The sequence below is a fragment of the Rhinopithecus bieti genome, unplaced genomic scaffold, assembly GCF_001698545.2.
Source record: "Rhinopithecus bieti isolate Rb0 unplaced genomic scaffold, ASM169854v2 scaffold_13029, whole genome shotgun sequence".
Classification (NCBI taxonomy): Eukaryota; Metazoa; Chordata; class Mammalia; order Primates; family Cercopithecidae; genus Rhinopithecus; species Rhinopithecus bieti.
The window spans coordinates 3,965,851-3,983,213 of record NW_016807982.1 but is presented as its reverse complement, the minus strand read 5'-3'; the positions used below and the strand labels follow the sequence as shown (position 1 = coordinate 3,983,213).

The window sequence follows — 17,363 nt, the reverse complement described above, 5'->3', positions numbered from 1 at the left end:
AGAGATGGGGTTTCATCGGGTTAGCCAGGATGGTCTTGATCTCCTGACCTTGTGATCCACCCGTCTCGGCCTCCCAAAGTGCTGGGATTACAGGCTTGAGCCACCGCGCCCGGCCTAATTCTCTTTTTCTATTTGGCAACCCAACACTGGAATCTGACCAATTCCTCAATCACCTTCATATGAAAAGTTTTTTTCTGATAGTCGATAGTCTTGCAAGCCAAAGGAATTAGTCAAGACTCTAAGACATAGTCTTTAGATAAACTGGGACCATCTTCTGTGAAGTCCTGATATAATGGAAAGCTCTTGAGTAAAGAAACTTCCTCATTAACTTTACAATACAGTCTCACCTCTACGCATTCCTCTATCAATCCTTTATTCATGCCATCCTTTTTACCAAAATCGAGAAAAAGGAAATTGAGTTGTTAACCTCACACACACACACACAAATCACATGGCATTACTGAAAACAATGCAATGGACTTCATAGTTTATTTTAAAAAATAATAGAATAATCTTAGTTGTTATGTCTCAGGACAAGAGTCAAAAGTCTTTTTTTTTTTTTGAGACGGAGTCTCGCTCTGTCGCCCGGGCTGGAGTGCAGTGGCCGGATCTCAGCTCACTGCAAGCTCTGCCTCCCGGGTTTACGCCATTCTCCTGCCTCAGTCTCCCAAGTAGCTGGGACTACAGGCGCCCGCCACCTCGCCTGGCTAGTTTTTTGTATTTTTAGTAGAGACAGGATTTCACCATGTTAGCCAAGATGGTCTCGATCGCCGCCCGTCTCGGCCTCCCAAAGTGCTGGGATTACAGGCTTGAGCCACCGCACCCGGCCAAGAGTCAAAAGTCTTATAAGCAGACATTCAACAAATCTGCTTGGCCTTCTATCTTCTGAGACAGGCCAAGCTACGCAGTGACAACATTCCAGATGCTGTAAAGCAAATCAAGCAGAACGAAAGTGAGGACACTGAACACATACCAGCTAAAGAAGGCACAGGCAGGGGTCAGACCAATGCCTCTATGCTTTGAAAGTCTGGGTTTCTTCAGTTTGGAAACAAAGTAATTCAGTGTTTTGGGGGTTCCCCTCCATTGTTTCAACTCCATCTTTCCTTTTTTTTTGAGACGGAGTCTCGCTCTGTTGCCCAGGCTGGAGTGCAGTGGCACGATCTCAGCTCACTGCAAGCTCCGCCTCCCAGGTTCACACCATTCTCCTGCCTCAGCCTCCCGAGTAGCTGCGACTACAGGTGCCCGCCACCACACACGGCTAATTTTTTGTATTTTTAGTAGAGACGGGGTTTCACAGTGTTAGCCAGGATGGTCTCGATCTCCTGACCTCGTGATCCACCCACCTCAGCATCCCAAAGCACTGGGATTATCAACTCCATTTTTCAAAGCTGCCTAAAATCTTTTTTTTCTTTTTTTTTTTAAGGAACAAAGGAAGGATATAAGGTGCCAAGACGGAAAAAAAAAGATAAATGGTGATGTAAGACAGCAAAGTGACTTTGAATGGGAGTATCAGAGACCTCTATGACATATCCAGAAGAGGTTTAAAAAAAAAAAAAAAAGATGTAAAATATACAAGTAATATAAAGGTATAAAACAGTAAACACTAACTGACACTCTGTCCACGTCAGGGCTACATGTCAGCTTGTTGGCAGAGTCTAGGGCAAACTGGAGATGACATGCCCCAACTATAAAAGACAGTTGTTGCAAAGCAGAAAAGCAGGTCCATGGCTGCCAGATCTGCTTTTTCAAAAGCAGCCTGAATCCACATTTTATACAAAATCTCCTTTTAAATGTGGACAACGAATTCAAATTTACAACACTGTATGAGCCAAAGAAAACATATCAGCAGATTGGATTTAGTCCATAAAACTTTTTAGGCAGAAGTTGAAAACATCTGCCTAAATACATGCTTTATTCAGTGGTAATACTCAACTCTGTGGCAGAAAGCACATCCTGTGCTTCCAAAAACACACTATTACCTGAAAATACACTACAAAAGACATGAGTATATATCTGACACACTTAATCACTGAAGGAAAGCACAGTTAAAATACCCCATTTCTAGGCCAGGTGCGGTGGCTCAAGCCTGTAATCCCAGCACTCTGGGAGGCCAAAGCAGGTGGATCACCTGAGGTCAGGAGTTCAAGACTAACCCGGCCAACTTGGCGAATCCCCATATCTACTAAAAATACAAAAAAAATTAGCCGGGGCTGGGTGCCGTGGCTCATGCCTGTAATCCCAGCACTTTGGGAGGCCGAGGCGGGCAGATCACCTGAGGTTGGGAGTTCGAGACCAGCCTAACCAACATGGAGAAACCCCACCTTTACTAAAATACAAAATTAGCTGGGCATAGTGGCCTATGCCTGTAATCCCAGCTACTCGGGAGGCTTAGGCAGGAGAATGACTTGAACCTGGGAGGTGGAGGTTGCAGTGAGCNGAGGCCAAAGCAGGTGGATCACCTGAGGTCAGGAGTTCAAGACTAACCCGGCCAACTTGGCGAATCCCCATATCTACTAAAAATACAAAAAAAATTAGCCGGGGCTGGGTGCCGTGGCTCATGCCTGTAATCCCAGCACTTTGGGAGGCCGAGGCGGGCAGATCACCTGAGGTTGGGAGTTCGAGACCAGCCTAACCAACATGGAGAAACCCCACCTTTACTAAAAATACAAAATTAGCTGGGCATAGTGGCCTATGCCTGTAATCCCAGCTACTCGGGAGGCTTAGGCAGGAGAATGACTTGAACCTGGGAGGTGGAGGTTGCGGTGAGCTGAGATCGAGCCATTGCACTCTAGCCCGGGCAACAGACAGACTCTGTCTCAAAAAAAAAAAAAGGGGGGGGGGGGGCCGGGCGCAGTAGCTCATGCCCGTAATACCAGCACTTTGGGAGGCCAAGGCAGGAGGATCAGTTGAGGTCGGAAACCCAGGAGGCAGAGGTTGCAGTGAGCTGAGATTGCACCATTGCACTCCAGCCTGGGCAACAAGAGTGAAACTCCATTTCAAAACAAAACAAAACAAACAAAAAGCTCCATTTCTGGAACGCCTAAAATATGTACTGTAAACAAAATTCAATGAAGGAAAACATTAGCAAATGAATTTTTGTCAAATTGGGCTCACCAAATTTTAGCTTCCTCACTATGGGCAAAACCAGCCCCTATCTTCCAGAAAGAAAGAACCTAAGATTTCTACAGCACATCATTAAAACATACTACTTACCCTCAAAAAAAAAAAAAATGTAGGCCAGGCGCAGTGGCTCACCGCTATAATCCCAGCACTTTGCGGGGCTGAGGCGGGCAGATCACGAGGTCAGGAGATGGAGACCATCTTGACTAACACAGTGAAACCATGTCTCTACTAAAAATACAAAAATTAGCCAGGTGTGGTGGCACGCGCCTGTAGTCCCAGCTATTCAGGAGGCTGAGGCAGGAGAATCACTTGAACCTGGGAGGCTGAGGATGCAGTGAGCTGAGATCACACCACTGCACTCCAACCTGGGCAACAGAGCAAGGCTCCGTCTCAAAAAAAAAAACAAAAAACAAAATTAGTCCCCTTGAAAAATTAATACAGTCAATCTTTTAGAAAGGGTATCTGTGGCCTCTTACTGCCTTGGTAAGCCTTGAGCAATTACCTTTCTTTTTCCTTAGAGACAGGGTCTGGCTCTATCGCCCAGGCTGGAGTGCAGTGGTGCAATCACAGCTCTCTGATACCTTGAACTCCTGGGCTCAAGGGATCCTCCCACCTTACCCTCCCAAAGTGCTGGGATTATAAGCAGGAGCCACCATGCCCAGCCTACATTTGTATGGATTATAAAGCTGCATTATAGGGTCTAGAACAGTAGTTCTTAACTTTTTTGAAACTCTAATGAATATGGTAGGAGAACACATTTTCCTTGAAAAAATGCACCCCTACTCAAAAACATTTTACAGAGTTCTCAGGCTCCCTGGAGTCCACAGGCCACAGATTAAGAATGCAATGTTGCCGGGCACGGTGGCTCACGCCTGTAATCCCAGCACTCTGGGAGGCCAAGGCGGGTGGATCACGAGGTCAGGAGTTCAAGACCAGCCTTGCCAAAATGGTGAAACCCCATCTCTACTAAAAATACAAAAGAATTAGCTGGGCGTGGTGGCAGGCGCCTGTAATCCCAGCTACTCCGGAGGCTGAGGCAGAGAACTGCTTAAAACCTGGAGGGGCGGAGGTTGCAGTGAGCAACCTCCTTTTGAGACCTCTGTCTCAAAAAAAAAAAAAAAAGAATGCAATGTCCTGCCGCAGGCTAGGCGTGGTGGCTCACGCCTGTAATCCCAGCACTTTAGAAGGCCGAGCCAGGCGGATCACCTGAGGTCAGGAGTTCAAGACCAGCCTGGCCAACATGGCAAAACCCCGTCTCCACTAAAAATACAAAAATTAGCTGGACATAGTGGTGGACGCCTGTAATTCCAGTTATTCGGGACACTAAGGCTGGAGAATCACTTGAACCCTGGAGGCAGAGGTTGCAGTGAGCCGAGACCATGGCATTGCACTCCAGCCTGGGTGACAAGAGAGAAACTCTGTCTCAAGAAAAAAACCAAAAAATACAAAAATTAGCCAGGCACGGTGGCAGGCGCCTGTAATCCCAGCTACTCGGAAGGCTAAGGCAGGGAGAATTGCTTGAAACCAGGAGGCAGAGGTTGCAGTGAGCCAAGACAGTGCCACTGCATTCCAGCCTGGGCAACAGAGCAAGAATGCCTCCAGAAGAAAAAAAAAAAGAGGCCAGGTGTGGCGGCGGGTGCCTGTAATCCCAGCTACTCGGGAGGCTAAGGCAGGAGAATCGCTTGAACCCAGGAGGCAGAGGTCGCAGTGAGCCAAGATTCCACCACCACACTCCAGCCTGGGCAACAGAGCGAGCCTCCCATCTCAAAAACAAACAAACAAACAAACAAACAAACAATGTCCTACCATCGAGAGTAAGTTTACTTGTTTTGAATCCAGGTATCACTCTGTTGCCCAGGCTGGCATGCAGTGGCATGATCATGGCTCACTGCAGCTTACAGAGACTATTAAACCTACTTACTCTCCAATCTCTGCTGCTTCTTACTCTTCCATCTCTATCTTCTTGTTCTGTCAGGTAACTACCATCTTCAGTCTCTTAACTAATGTACCTCACAATCCATTTTCCATACTTCCGTGAAATGATTTTAAAACATAAATCAGCCCTTAAACTCCTTCCTTCCTCCCTCCTTCATCTGTACTACTGAACGTGTTGTAGGCTGCATGCAGTGGCTCATGCCTGTAATCTCAGCACTTTCAGGAGGCCGAGGCAGGGGGATCACCTAAGGGCAAGAGTTTGAGACCAGCCTGACCAACATGGAGAAACCCCGTCTCTACTAAAAATACAAAATTAGCCAGACGTGGTGGCACATGCCTGTAATCCCAGTTACTTGGGAGGCTGAGGCAGGAGAATCGCTTGAACCGGGAGGAGGAAGTTGCAGTGAGCCGAGATCGCGCCATGGCACTCCAGCCCAGGCAACAAGAGCAAAACTCCATCTCAAAAAAAAAAAAAAATGTGTAAATAATTTATGTGTCTACACATATTAGAGAAAGAAAGAGACGGCAATCCTTCGTACCATCAGAAGGCTTCAATGGCTTCCCTAGTAACGTGACCTCTCCAACTCAACTGTAATCACTCTCCAAAGTGTCAAACACAACTGGCCTCCTTTCAGTTCCGAAAGCACACTAAATTCTTCCCATCTTCCAGTTGGGGCACTTACTGTTTCCTCTACCTGGATACCCTCTCCTTGACATCCTACAAAATTGGTTCCTCACTCTCCCCAAAAAGAACTTCATTCCCCCTTTTCAGTGTCTATCAGAGTCCTGAACTGGACACCTCTGTTACTTTTCTCAATTTGTAATTTATTTGCTTACCTTTTGTGTCCCCCGCCCCCAACAATTGTGTTAAGTTTCCAAAAGACAAGACCTCATCTGTCATTGTACCCCAATATATTCACAGGCCCACAACAGAAGCTGGTAAATCATAGGCTCTCAAGTACTATTTGTTGAATAAATTACCCAATCAATCAGAGTCAAATAGTGAACAGATCTTAGATGTTTACAGAATATGTGTGAAAAAAATCCACCAAAACCCTGCATTTGAGAGAACAGCATTTACCAGACTTCCTTCCATTTAGGATGTCACTATGCCCTACAGAAACAGGGTGGCGCCCTGAAATGCTTAGTGGTTAGGACTATCCATTCTAAAAATAATTAAATCGTGGCCGGGCACGGTGGCTCATGCCTGTAATCCCAACACTTAGGGAGGCCGAGGCGGGTGATCCCCTGAGGTCAGGAGTTCAAGACTAGCCTGGCCAACACGGTGAAACCCGGTCTCTACTAAAAATACAAAAATGAGCCAGGTGTGGTGACACACACCTGTAAGCCCAGCTACCCAGGAGGCAGAAGCAGGAGAATCGCTTGAACCCAGGAGGCAGAGGTTGCAGTGAGCCAAGATTGTGCCACTGCACTCCAGGCTGGATGACAGAGTGAGACTTTGTCTCAAAAAATAATAATAATAATAAATCGTAGGTCTATGTGCCCTCCCAGTAATCATCATTCCCCATCTCTGTGTTCATCTCAGAAATACTCCAAGCTTCCTCCCTCCAATTCCTCGGAACAAAACAGATCACACTTTTTGTAATCCATATTTTACAGGCTAAACCAAATTCAAAAGTACCTACATACTTGGTATTACATAAATACACTAAGGTAGTCCTACTACTACCACCACCACTGCTAAAACTGAACTGTACCTAGTCTACAAAACTAAAAACATCAACCTCCAAAACTGGAGATCTTTCTCTGGTGCTAAAAGGTTTAAAAAACAAAGAGATGGAATTACACTGGATATAGAGGTTTTTAATCAAATCACTTATTAAAGAAACCTCAATACAACTCTCTTACAAAACGCCAATTAAGCCCAAATGGTTGCAGTAAAACTTATCATTAACGTATGAACACTAGTTCACAAAATACATGTCCCGGCAAAGAACAAACTGAGCCCGATTTGCTCCACAAGTTGTTCATGGCAGCCACCGGTTTTGGCTATTTAACAAGCTGCTAAATCATAATACACACGTCAGGCTGTCTAGAATAACAGGAGAGACTACAACAGTACTTCCACAAACGAAAAAAGTCAGGGTCATCTGAAAGACAAGAAAAACAATGGTGTGATATATGCCTTACCTCTCTGGGCGCACACTCTAAAAAAAATCGTATAAATGATGATAGTTGTAACAGTGGCTAAGTGATTTTTATTTTGTCTCATTTAGTCTCCACAATAACCCTGTAAAGGGGTCACTGCTACTCACTGCTGTTTTAGTGATAAGAAAACTGAGGCACCTGGAAATGAAGACGCTTGACCTCAGATCAAAAGATAGCAGGGCCAAGATTTGAACCCAGGCTGACTAGTTCAGAACACTTCTGTTATGCTCCCCACACAAGCTTCACTGCCTCTCTCCTGCCAGGTCCTTCTATACTCTCAAAGGCTTTCCCTTCAATCCAATTAACAAATTCCCCATAAACCCTGTACTGCCACTGATGGCTTCCAACTTCTGTGCACCACTGCTGCTCCCCAGCTTCTGCTGCCATGCTCCACCCTAAGATTTGGAAAGTCAAAGACAACAGTTGATAAAAGTTTCTTAGGCGCTAAGAGAAGCAAAATAAGTCACCTCATATAAGCAGAATTCACGCCGATTGCCACTGGAATGCAAGCCGGCCTCAGCTCCAGCCCAAAAAAAAGAGTGAGAACTCTAATATTCCCATAGGAAGCAAATTTGGACTATCCCTTTTTTGGCCACCAGGCTGGAAAGAACGGAAGCGATACTAACATTTACTGAGTGGCAGCCACATGCGCCCTAGGAGAAGACAGAACCAGGCCAATGGGGACTGGATGGGGGGAAGGGCACACAGGAGTTTCGGGAAAATAAATACAAATAATGGGGTTCATACGACCAAAAGGCAAAGAGTAGGGAGTGGCCGCCCCCAGGCCGACTGCAAGAAAAAGTGGCGTTAAGAGCTGCTCTGGAGAGAAGGCGATCCAGAGCCTCGGGAGCTAGGCCGGGGCCAGGGGAAGCCCTGAAGGGCGGGGAGGGGGAGGAGCCGGAGGGAGTGGAGCCCGCTCAGAAGAGGCCAGGCTGTAAGCGCGGGGGAGCGACTCCGCGCCAGGCCTTCCCCGAGCCATTGACCCAGCAGCTGGGGAAAAAAGATAAGAGACGAAACCACTGGAGCCGGTTAAGCTGCCCTAACTTCCATCAGTGGCGCTCACTCACCTGGGCCTACCACAGCGATCGCAGCTGCAGCTCGCAACGGCACAACCAGCCCGAACCTCGCCCCCGCCCCACAGCGCGCCCAGCGTCTCCGCTCTCCGACGACGGCGACGGCGTAGACCCGCTGCCTCCTGGGAAATGTAGTCCTACGCCCGCCTCTCCTGGCCGACTTGGCTGCCACCAGAACTACCTTTCCCAAAAGACAAGGCGAGCGTTGGGCCCGCCACTTTGCGTCACGCGCTCGGTTGTCGGCAGTCACGTGGATTGCTCGGGTCTATTCCCCTCCCCCCGCCTGGGTGGCCTGGAGATGGAGGAGGGCGGTGAACGGAAGGGGCGGGGGCGTTGCTGACGCCACTGCCCCCACCATTTTGGAACCGGCCTGCAGGGAGAGTCTGAGCCCCACCCACTCCGGGCCAGCTTACCTGATCGAAAAGCTTCCGAGTTGGTAGTCTGCCGATTTTGGGTCTCTGCTGTACCCCCTTCCGCTTTGTGACCTTGAGCAAATGCATCCCTCCTCTCTAAACCTGTTTCCTCCCCTTTGAAATGAGACTCGTAATTTCCACCCCACAGCATTTTTGCGAGGCTCCGACAAAGTAAGGCACAGGAAAGCCTCAAGCACCCTGAAGGCGCAACGCAAATGGAGGGGTTGGTTTGGTTTCGTTTTTTAAAATTTTAATTGTGTGCCCTCATTCGGAGACCCAGAAGCCGCCGCTCCCCAGCCCGCCTTCTGTAACTATGATTTTCTGACTAGCCTCCTGGGAAGCTTGTTAAAATGGATGCTACTTGGGTATTGAACCCGAAGTTTACTGGGGAGTGTATCCCTGCAATCTACATTTTAAACCAACATCTCAGGTGATTCTTACCCACCTACAAGTTTGAGAATCCCAGCGTTTATCAGTTTTACACAGGCTGGTTTCCTCCGGAATTTCTGCTGTAGTGCCTTTGAACATTTAAGACCCATCTCGTATGTCACCTGTGATGCTTTCAAAGTTGACTAGCTCCTCCCTATGTCTGTGTTCCCACCTAAGTTTGCATCTTACTCTATAAGCCTTCCCCGACCAGACTGTGAGCTCTCTGAGAGCCGAGATCAGTTTTGATGGATTTCTGCACCTCCAGAGAAAAGTAGACAAAGTACACATCAATGAATAAAGAAATCAATGCTCCTCCTAAGAGAAAAGCTGCAAGGCTCAACTCTAGTCGCAGACCACGGCACATCAGCCCTTGCCCTCAGTGGTTTCGGCAGCATTCCTTCACACGGCTTACTCTTTCTTCCTTCTTTGAGCACTTCCTGTGGTCCACCTACTGCGTAGTGCTTCTTAAAACGTTCTAATTTAATTGTTTTTTGTTTTTTTGAGATTCTCCCTACGTGGCCCCGGCTTGAGCGCAGTGGTGCGATCTCGGCTCACTGCAACCTCTGCCTCCCAGGTTCAAGCGATTCTCCTGCCTCAGCCTCATGAGTAGCTGATTTTACGGCCATATGCGACCACCCGGCTAATTGTTGTACTTTTTGTGGAAACGGGGTTTCGCCATGTTGGCCAAGCTGATCTCGGACTCCTGACCTCAAGTGATCCACCTGCCTCGGCCTCCCAGAGTGCTGGGATTTCAGGCTGGAACCACGGGGCTGAGTCAATTTAATTTTAAATTCAAAGATTTTCTGGGTATCTACTGTAATACCATGCCCAGTGTAAAATACTGGGAACATGGTAGTAAACTAGATGGATACCAAAATACCTAATTTGCTCCCCTTTTAAGAAATACAGGCGGCCGGGCGCGGTGGCTCAAGCCTGTAATCCCAGCACTTTGGGAGGCCGAGGCGGGCGGATCACGAGGGCAGGAGATCGAGACCCTCCTGGCTAAAACGGTGAAACCCCGTCTCTACTAAAAAAATACAAAAAACTAGCCGGGCGAGGTGGCGGGCGCCTGTAGTCCCAGCTACTCGGGAGGCTGAGGCAGGAGAATGGCGTAAACCCGGGAGGCGGAGTTTGCAGTGAGCTGAGATCTGGCCACTGCACTCCAGCCTGGGTGACAGAGTGAGACTCCTTCTCAAAAAAAAAAAAAAAAAAAAAAAAAAAATACAGGCATATGCCAGAAACGGTGGCTCACCGTTTAGGAGAATGCTGTGACTGATCTGATCCTCTTTCTAGGCCACAAAAACTTTCTCCATATCAGCAATAAGGCTGTTTTGCCTTCTTATCATTCATTTATTTCCTGGAATTGCACTTTTTTTTCTTCTTTCTTTCTTTTTTTTTTTTTTTTTTTTTGAGATAGAGCCTTACTCTGTTGGCCCGGCTAGAGTGCAGTGGCGCAATTTCAGCTCACTGCCACCTCCGCCTCCCACGTTCAAGCAGTTCTCCTGCTTCAGCCTCCCAAGTAGCTGGGATTACAGGCGCCCGCCACTGTGCTTGGCTAATTTTCGTATTTTTAGTAGAAACAGGGTTTCACCATCTTGGCCAGGCTGGTCTCAAACTCCTGACCTCGTGATCCACCAGCCCCTGCCTCCCAAAATGCTGGGATTACAGGTGTGAGCTACCACGCCCGGCCTGGAGTTGCACTTTTAATTTCTTTTTTTTGTTTTGTTTTGTTTTTTTTTTTTTTTTGAGATGGAGTCCCGCTCTGTCTCCCAGATTGGAGTGCAGTGGAGTGATCTCAGCTCACTGCAAGCTCTGCCCCCGCGTTCACGTCATTCTCCTGCCTCAGCCTCCTGAGTAGCTGGGATTACAGGCATGTGCCCCAAGCCCAGCTAATTTTTTTGTATTTTTAGTAGAGACGGGGGTTTCACCATGTTAGCCAGGATGGTCTCGATCTCCTGACCTCGTGATCCACCCGCCTCGGCCTCCCAAAGTGCTGGGATTACAGGCGTGAGCCACCATACCTGACATTTTTTTTTTTCTTTTTTTGAGACGGAGTCTGGCTCTGTCGCCCAGGCTGGAGTGCAGTGGCACAATCTGGGCTCACTGCAAGCTCCGCCTCCTGATTTCAAGCGATTCTCCTGCCTCGGCCTGCCAAGTAGCTGGGACTGCAGGCGCCTGCCACCACATCTGGCTAATTTTTGTATTTTCTTTTTTAGTAGAGACAGGGTTTCACCATGTTGGCCAGGCTGGTCTCGAACTCCTGACCTGAAGTGATCCACCCACTTCGGCATCCCAAAGTGCTGGGATTACAGGTATGAGCCACTGTGCCTGGCCTAATTTCTTTCAAGAACTTTTTCTTTGCATTTGCAACTTGGCTAATTGACACAAGAGGCCCAGCTTTCTGCCTGTCTAGGCTTTTGACATCCCTTCCTCACTAAGCTTAATCATTTCTAGCTTTTGATTTAAAGTGAGAGATATGGGCTGGGCGCGGTGGCTCACACCTGTAATCCCAGCACTTTGGGAGGCCAAGACGGGTGGATCACGAGGTCAGGAGATCGAGACCATCCTGGCTAACACGGTGAAACCCTGTCTCTACTAAAAAATACAAAAAACTCGCTGGGCGAGGTGGCGGCGCCTGTAGTCCCAGCTACTTGGGAGGCTGAGGCAGGAGAATGGCGTGAACCTGGGAGGCGGAGCTTGCAGTGAGCTGAGATCCGGCCACTGCACTCCAGCCTGGGCGACAGAGCCAGACTCCATCTCAAAATAAATAAATAAATAAATAAAGTGAGACATATGAACAGTTAGAGGCCATTGTAGGATTTTATAGGGTTATTAATTGACCTATTGTCAATATTGTTGTGTCTCAGGCAACAGGGAACGGGGAGACTGGAGGAGAAGGAGAGAAACAGGGAATGGCCAGTTGGTGGAGCAGTCAGTACACACACAACACTTATTAAGTTCACACAACACTTATTAAATTCACTTACTAAGTTCATCGGTGCAGTATGTGGCACTGCCAATTACAATAGTAACATAACTGATGTTAATTGATAGGAATATCGCTGATCACTATAACCGGTATAATCATAATGAAAAAGTTTGAAATATTGCAAGAATTACCAAAATATGACAGGGACATAAAGTGAGCACATGCCTTTGGAAAAATGGTGCCAATAGACTTGCTTGACACGGGTTGCCACAAACTAGCAGTTTATAAAAAACAATGCCATATCTACAAAGCACAATAAAACAGGATCTATCTTGGATCTGCTCTAACCTCTCTACCAACCTCTGCCCCTTCCCTGGCCCAGAAACTTACCCCAATGTTCCAGTCTCTGTCCTCTCCTCTCCTCATTCAGCCTCTCTCCCTGAGTGACCTCTCCTCTTGAGTGATGTGACATCCTCAGGTAGCTTTAACATCTCTTATTTTTAATTTTTAATTTTTTATTGTATTTATTTATTTATTTATTTATTTATTTATTTATTTATTATTTATTTATTTTTGAGATGGAGTCTCGCTCTGTTGCCCTGGCTGGAGTGCAGTGGCGCAATCTCGGCTCACTGCAAGCTCCACCACCTGGGTTCTGCCTTTCTCCTGCCTCAGCCTCCCAAGTAACGGGGACTACAGGCGCCCACCACCTCGCCCAGCTAATTTTTTATATATTTAGTAGAGACGGGGTTTCACCATGTTAGCCAGGATGGTCTGGATCTCCTGACCTCATGATCCACCCACCCGCCTCAGCCTCCCAAAGTTCTGGGATTACAGGCGTGAGCCACCGCACCCGGCCTATTTTTTATTTTTTGAGATGGAATCTCGCTCTGTCACCCAGGCTGGAGTGCAGTGGCACAATCTCAGCTCACTGCAAACTTCGCCTCCCAGGTTCACGCCATTCTCCTGCCTCAGCNTTTATTTATTTATTTATTTATTTATTTATTATTTATTTATTTTTGAGATGGAGTCTCGCTCTGTTGCCCTGGCTGGAGTGCAGTGGCGCAATCTCGGCTCACTGCAAGCTCCACCACCTGGGTTCTGCCTTTCTCCTGCCTCAGCCTCCCAAGTAACGGGGACTACAGGCGCCCACCACCTCGCCCAGCTAATTTTTTTATATTTAGTAGAGACGGGGTTTCACCATGTTAGCCAGGATGGTCTGGATCTCCTGACCTCATGATCCACCCACCCGCCTCAGCCTCCCAAAGTTCTGGGATTACAGGCGTGAGCCACCGCACCCGGCCTATTTTTTATTTTTTGAGATGGAATCTCGCTCTGTCACCCAGGCTGGAGTGCAGTGGCACAATCTCAGCTCACTGCAAACTTCGCCTCCCAGGTTCACGCCATTCTCCTGCCTCAGCCTCCCGAGTAGCTGGGACTACAGGCACCCACCACCACGCCTGGCTAATTTTTTGTGTTTTTAGTAGAGACAAGGTTTCACCGTGTTAGCCAGGATGGTCTCGAATCTCACTCTGTCACCCAGGCTGGAGTGCAGTGGCGCCATCTCGGCTCACTGCAAGCTCTGCCTCCTGGGTTCACACCATTCTCCTGCCTCAGCCTGCGGAGTAGCTGGGACCACAGGCACCTACCACCACGCGCGACTAATTTTTTGTATTTTTAGTAAAGACAGGGTTTCACCGTTAGCCAGGATGGTCTTGATCTCCTGACCTTGTGATCTGCCCACCTTGGTCTCCCAAAGTTCTGGGATTATAGGCGTCAGCCACCGCACCCGGCCACTTCAGCATCTGTTTTAAGCACCTTATTCCCTTATCTACTTCTTAGATTCAACTCACTTAGTTCCAGATATATAGGAGCCACCATACTCTGATTTCCCACTGGTATCTCAAATTCACCCTGCCAGAAACCAAACTCTTCTTCCTTCCAATACAGCATTACCTAGTTAGGTGTGTATTTAATTGTTTGTATGTCTGCATTCTTCATGAGGCTTTGAGTTCCTCTCAAAGCAGAGAAAACTGCATCACTTCATTCATTTGGTGGGCACATACCATGGGTCAGGCCCTGTACTATGATGCTCAGGGAAAAAAAAAGAGTAAACAAAACAGATGTGGTCCCTTCCCTCACAGAGCTTACCTCCAACTGGGGAGATAGCCTCAAGAAGTCCGTCGCATGCATAATTAATTACTAATGGCATGAGTGCAATACAGGAAGAGTATATGGTATATGCTATGATAGCACAGAACAGAGGTCAACAAACTAAACCTATGGGCCAATTCTGGCCCATCTCCTGTTTTCATATGGCCAGAAACTAGGATTATTTTTACTTTTTTTTTTTTTTGAGACGGAGTCTTGCTCTGCCGCCCAGGCTGGAGTGCAGTGGCCGGCTCTCAGCTCACTGCAAGCTCCGCCTCCCGGGTTCACGCCATTCTCCTGTCTCAGCCTCCCGAATAGCTGGGACTACAGGCGCCCGCCTCGTCGCCCGGCTAGTTTTTTGTATTTTTTAGTAGAGACGGGGTTTTACCGTATTAGCCAGGATGGTCTCGATCTCCTGACCTCATGATCCGCCCGTCTCGGCCTCCCAAAGTGCTGGGATTACAGGCTTGAGCCACCGCGCCTGGCCTACATTTTTATTTACTTATTTGTTTTTGAGACAGAGTCTGGCTCTGTCCCCCAGACTGGAGTGCAGTAGCGTGATCACAGCTCACTGCAGCCTTAACCTCCTGGGCTCAAGCGATCCTCCTACCTTAGCCCCCAAAGTAGCTGGGACCACAGGCATGCACCACTATGCTCAGCTTATTTTTTTTTTTTTTTTTTTTTATTTGAGACGGAGTCTTGCTTTGTCACCCAGGCTGGAGTGCAGTGGCACAATCTCGGCTCACTGAAACCTCTGCCTCCCAGGTTCAAGCGATTCTCCTGCCTCAGCCTCCTGCGTAACTGAGATTACAGGTGCCCGCCAGCACGCCTGGCTAATTTTTGTATTTTTAGTAGAGATGGGGTTTCACCATATTGGCCAGGCTGGTCTCAAGCTCCTGACCTTGTGACCCGCCCGCCTTGGCATTCCAGAGCACTAGGATTGGAGGTGTGAGCCACCGCATCTGGCTTTTTTTTTTTTTTTTTTGAGACGGAGTCTCGCTCTTTCACCCAGGCTAGAGTGTAGTGGTGTGATCTCCACTCACTGCAACCTCCACGTCCCAGTTCAAGAGAGTCTCCTGCCTCCGTCTCCTGAGTAGCTGGGATTACACACCACCACACCCAGCTAATTTTTGTATTTTTAGTATAGACAGGGGTTTCACCATGTTGGCCGGGCTGGTCTTGAACTGTTGACCTCAGGTGATCCACCTGCCTCAGCCTTTCAAAATGTAGGGATTACAGGCGTGAGCCACCGCGCCCAGCCGGTTTTTTCTTTTTAATTTTTTGTAGAGACAGGGTCTCACTGTATTGTCCAGGCTGGTCTCAAACTCCTGGGCTAAAGCAGTCCTCCTGCTTAGGCCTTCCAAAGTGCTAGGATTTCAGGTATGAGTCACCATGCCCAGCCTATTTTTACATTTTTTAATGGTTAGGGGGAAAAAAAAGAAAATTTTATTGGCTGGGCGTGGTGGTTTATGCCTGTAATCCCAGCATTTTGGGAGGCCGAGGCAGGTGGATCACCTGGGGTCAGGAGTTTGTGACTAGTCTGACCAATATGGAGAAACCCCATCTCTACTGGAAAGAAAAATTGGCCCGGTGTGGTGGCTCATGCCTGTAATCACAGCTACTCAGGAGGCTGAGACAGAAGAATTGCTTGAATCCCGGGAGGCGGAGGTTGCGGTGAGCCGAGATCGTGCCACTGCACTCCAGCCTGAGCAACAAGAGCAAAACTCTGTCTCAAAAAAAAAAAAAGAAAATTTTCTTTTTGTGACATGCAGAAAGTGTATGAAATTCAAAGTTCAGCGTCCAAAAATGCATTCTTGTTACTGTCTATGGCTGCTCTGACTGCAGAGTAGAGTGGTTGCAACAGAGACTCTGTGGTCTGCAAAGCCTACAATATGTATGATTCACCCCTTACAGAGAAGGCTTGCTGACTTGGTGTAGAATCTGGAGGTCCCATTCTAGGCTAGAAGTTTAGGGGATGCTTCCCTAAGGGAATGACCCATAAACGATATAGTTAGCCAGGCCAAGAATTGGGGAAGAGCATTCCAGACAGAAGGAACAACACATGGAAAAGCACTGTGGCCTGAAGGAACATGGCACATCCTAACTGTTGTTAGGCCTGCCATTGACTCTGGAGTGTAATAGGAGGAGAAGCACAATAAGGTCGGTGAGGTCCTAAGCAGCCAGATCCCACTGGGTCTGACAGTCCAAATTGAGGATATTGGATTTTATTCTGAGAACAATGGGAAACCATTGAAAGGTTTATAAGCAAGGGAGGGACGTGATTCTCATTTCCTTTTTTATTTTATTTTACTTTTTTTTTTTTTTTGAGACAGAGTTTTGCACTTGTTGCCCAGGCTGGAGTGCAATGGTGCGATCTTGGCTTATTGCAATCTCCACCTCCCAGGTTCAAGCGATTCTCCTGCCTCAGCCTCCTGAGTAGCTGGGGTTACAGACATGTGCAACCATGCCTGGCTAATTTTTTTGTATTTTTAGTAGAGACGGAGTATCACCATGTTGGTCAGGCTGGTCTTGAACTCTTGACCTCAGGTGATCCACCCACCTCAGCCTCTCAAAGTGCTGGGATTACAGGCATAAGCCACTGAGCCTGGCTCGCATTTCCTTTTTTAAAGGATTACTGTGGTATAATGTGAGAAAGGATTAGGGCAAACTAGAATGAAAGTGGGGAGACCAGTAAGGAAGTTATATCACAGTATTCCAGATGAGATGGGGCAATGGCATGGTCTAGTGTATTCTCAGTGGGGATGAAGAAAAGTGGGAAGATTCAAAAGAGAGAGGACATTTAGGAGATCATATCTACTGGTCTTGGTGATCAGCTGGCTGAGAAAGGGCAGAAGGAGTCAACTCCCTAGCCCACGCTGCTTATACAGGTTTTACCACATTCATCACAATGTGTTGAAATCGCCCATCTGTGCCACCTACAGAGAGCCAACTCCTGAAGGGCAACAACTAGTTTGTTCTTTGTCTTCCTAGAACCCAGCAGTTGGCTAAGCATGGAGTTGACAGCAGTAGGTACGTGTATGTATGGACTTTCTTTAGCTCTTTCCTGTTTCTGTTAGGAGCCCTTCCCTGCCCTGCCCTGCCCTCCCTTCCCCTCCCCGCCTCCCCTCCCTTCCTCGCCTC

At 47.8% G+C, this 17,363-nt stretch overlaps 1 protein-coding gene across 1 annotated transcript in view; it reads right to left on the bottom strand.

Moving 5' to 3' along the window:
• Positions 1-8,497, bottom strand: part of THRAP3 (thyroid hormone receptor associated protein 3) — a 95,488-nt gene extending 86,991 nt beyond the window's left edge. Inside the window, exon 1 of the mRNA XM_017884427.1 lies at positions 8,295-8,497. The gene's annotated coding sequence lies outside the window, so the exon portion shown is untranslated. The remainder of the gene's footprint in view (positions 1-8,294) is intronic.
• Between the last annotated feature and the right edge of the window lie 8,866 nt (positions 8,498-17,363).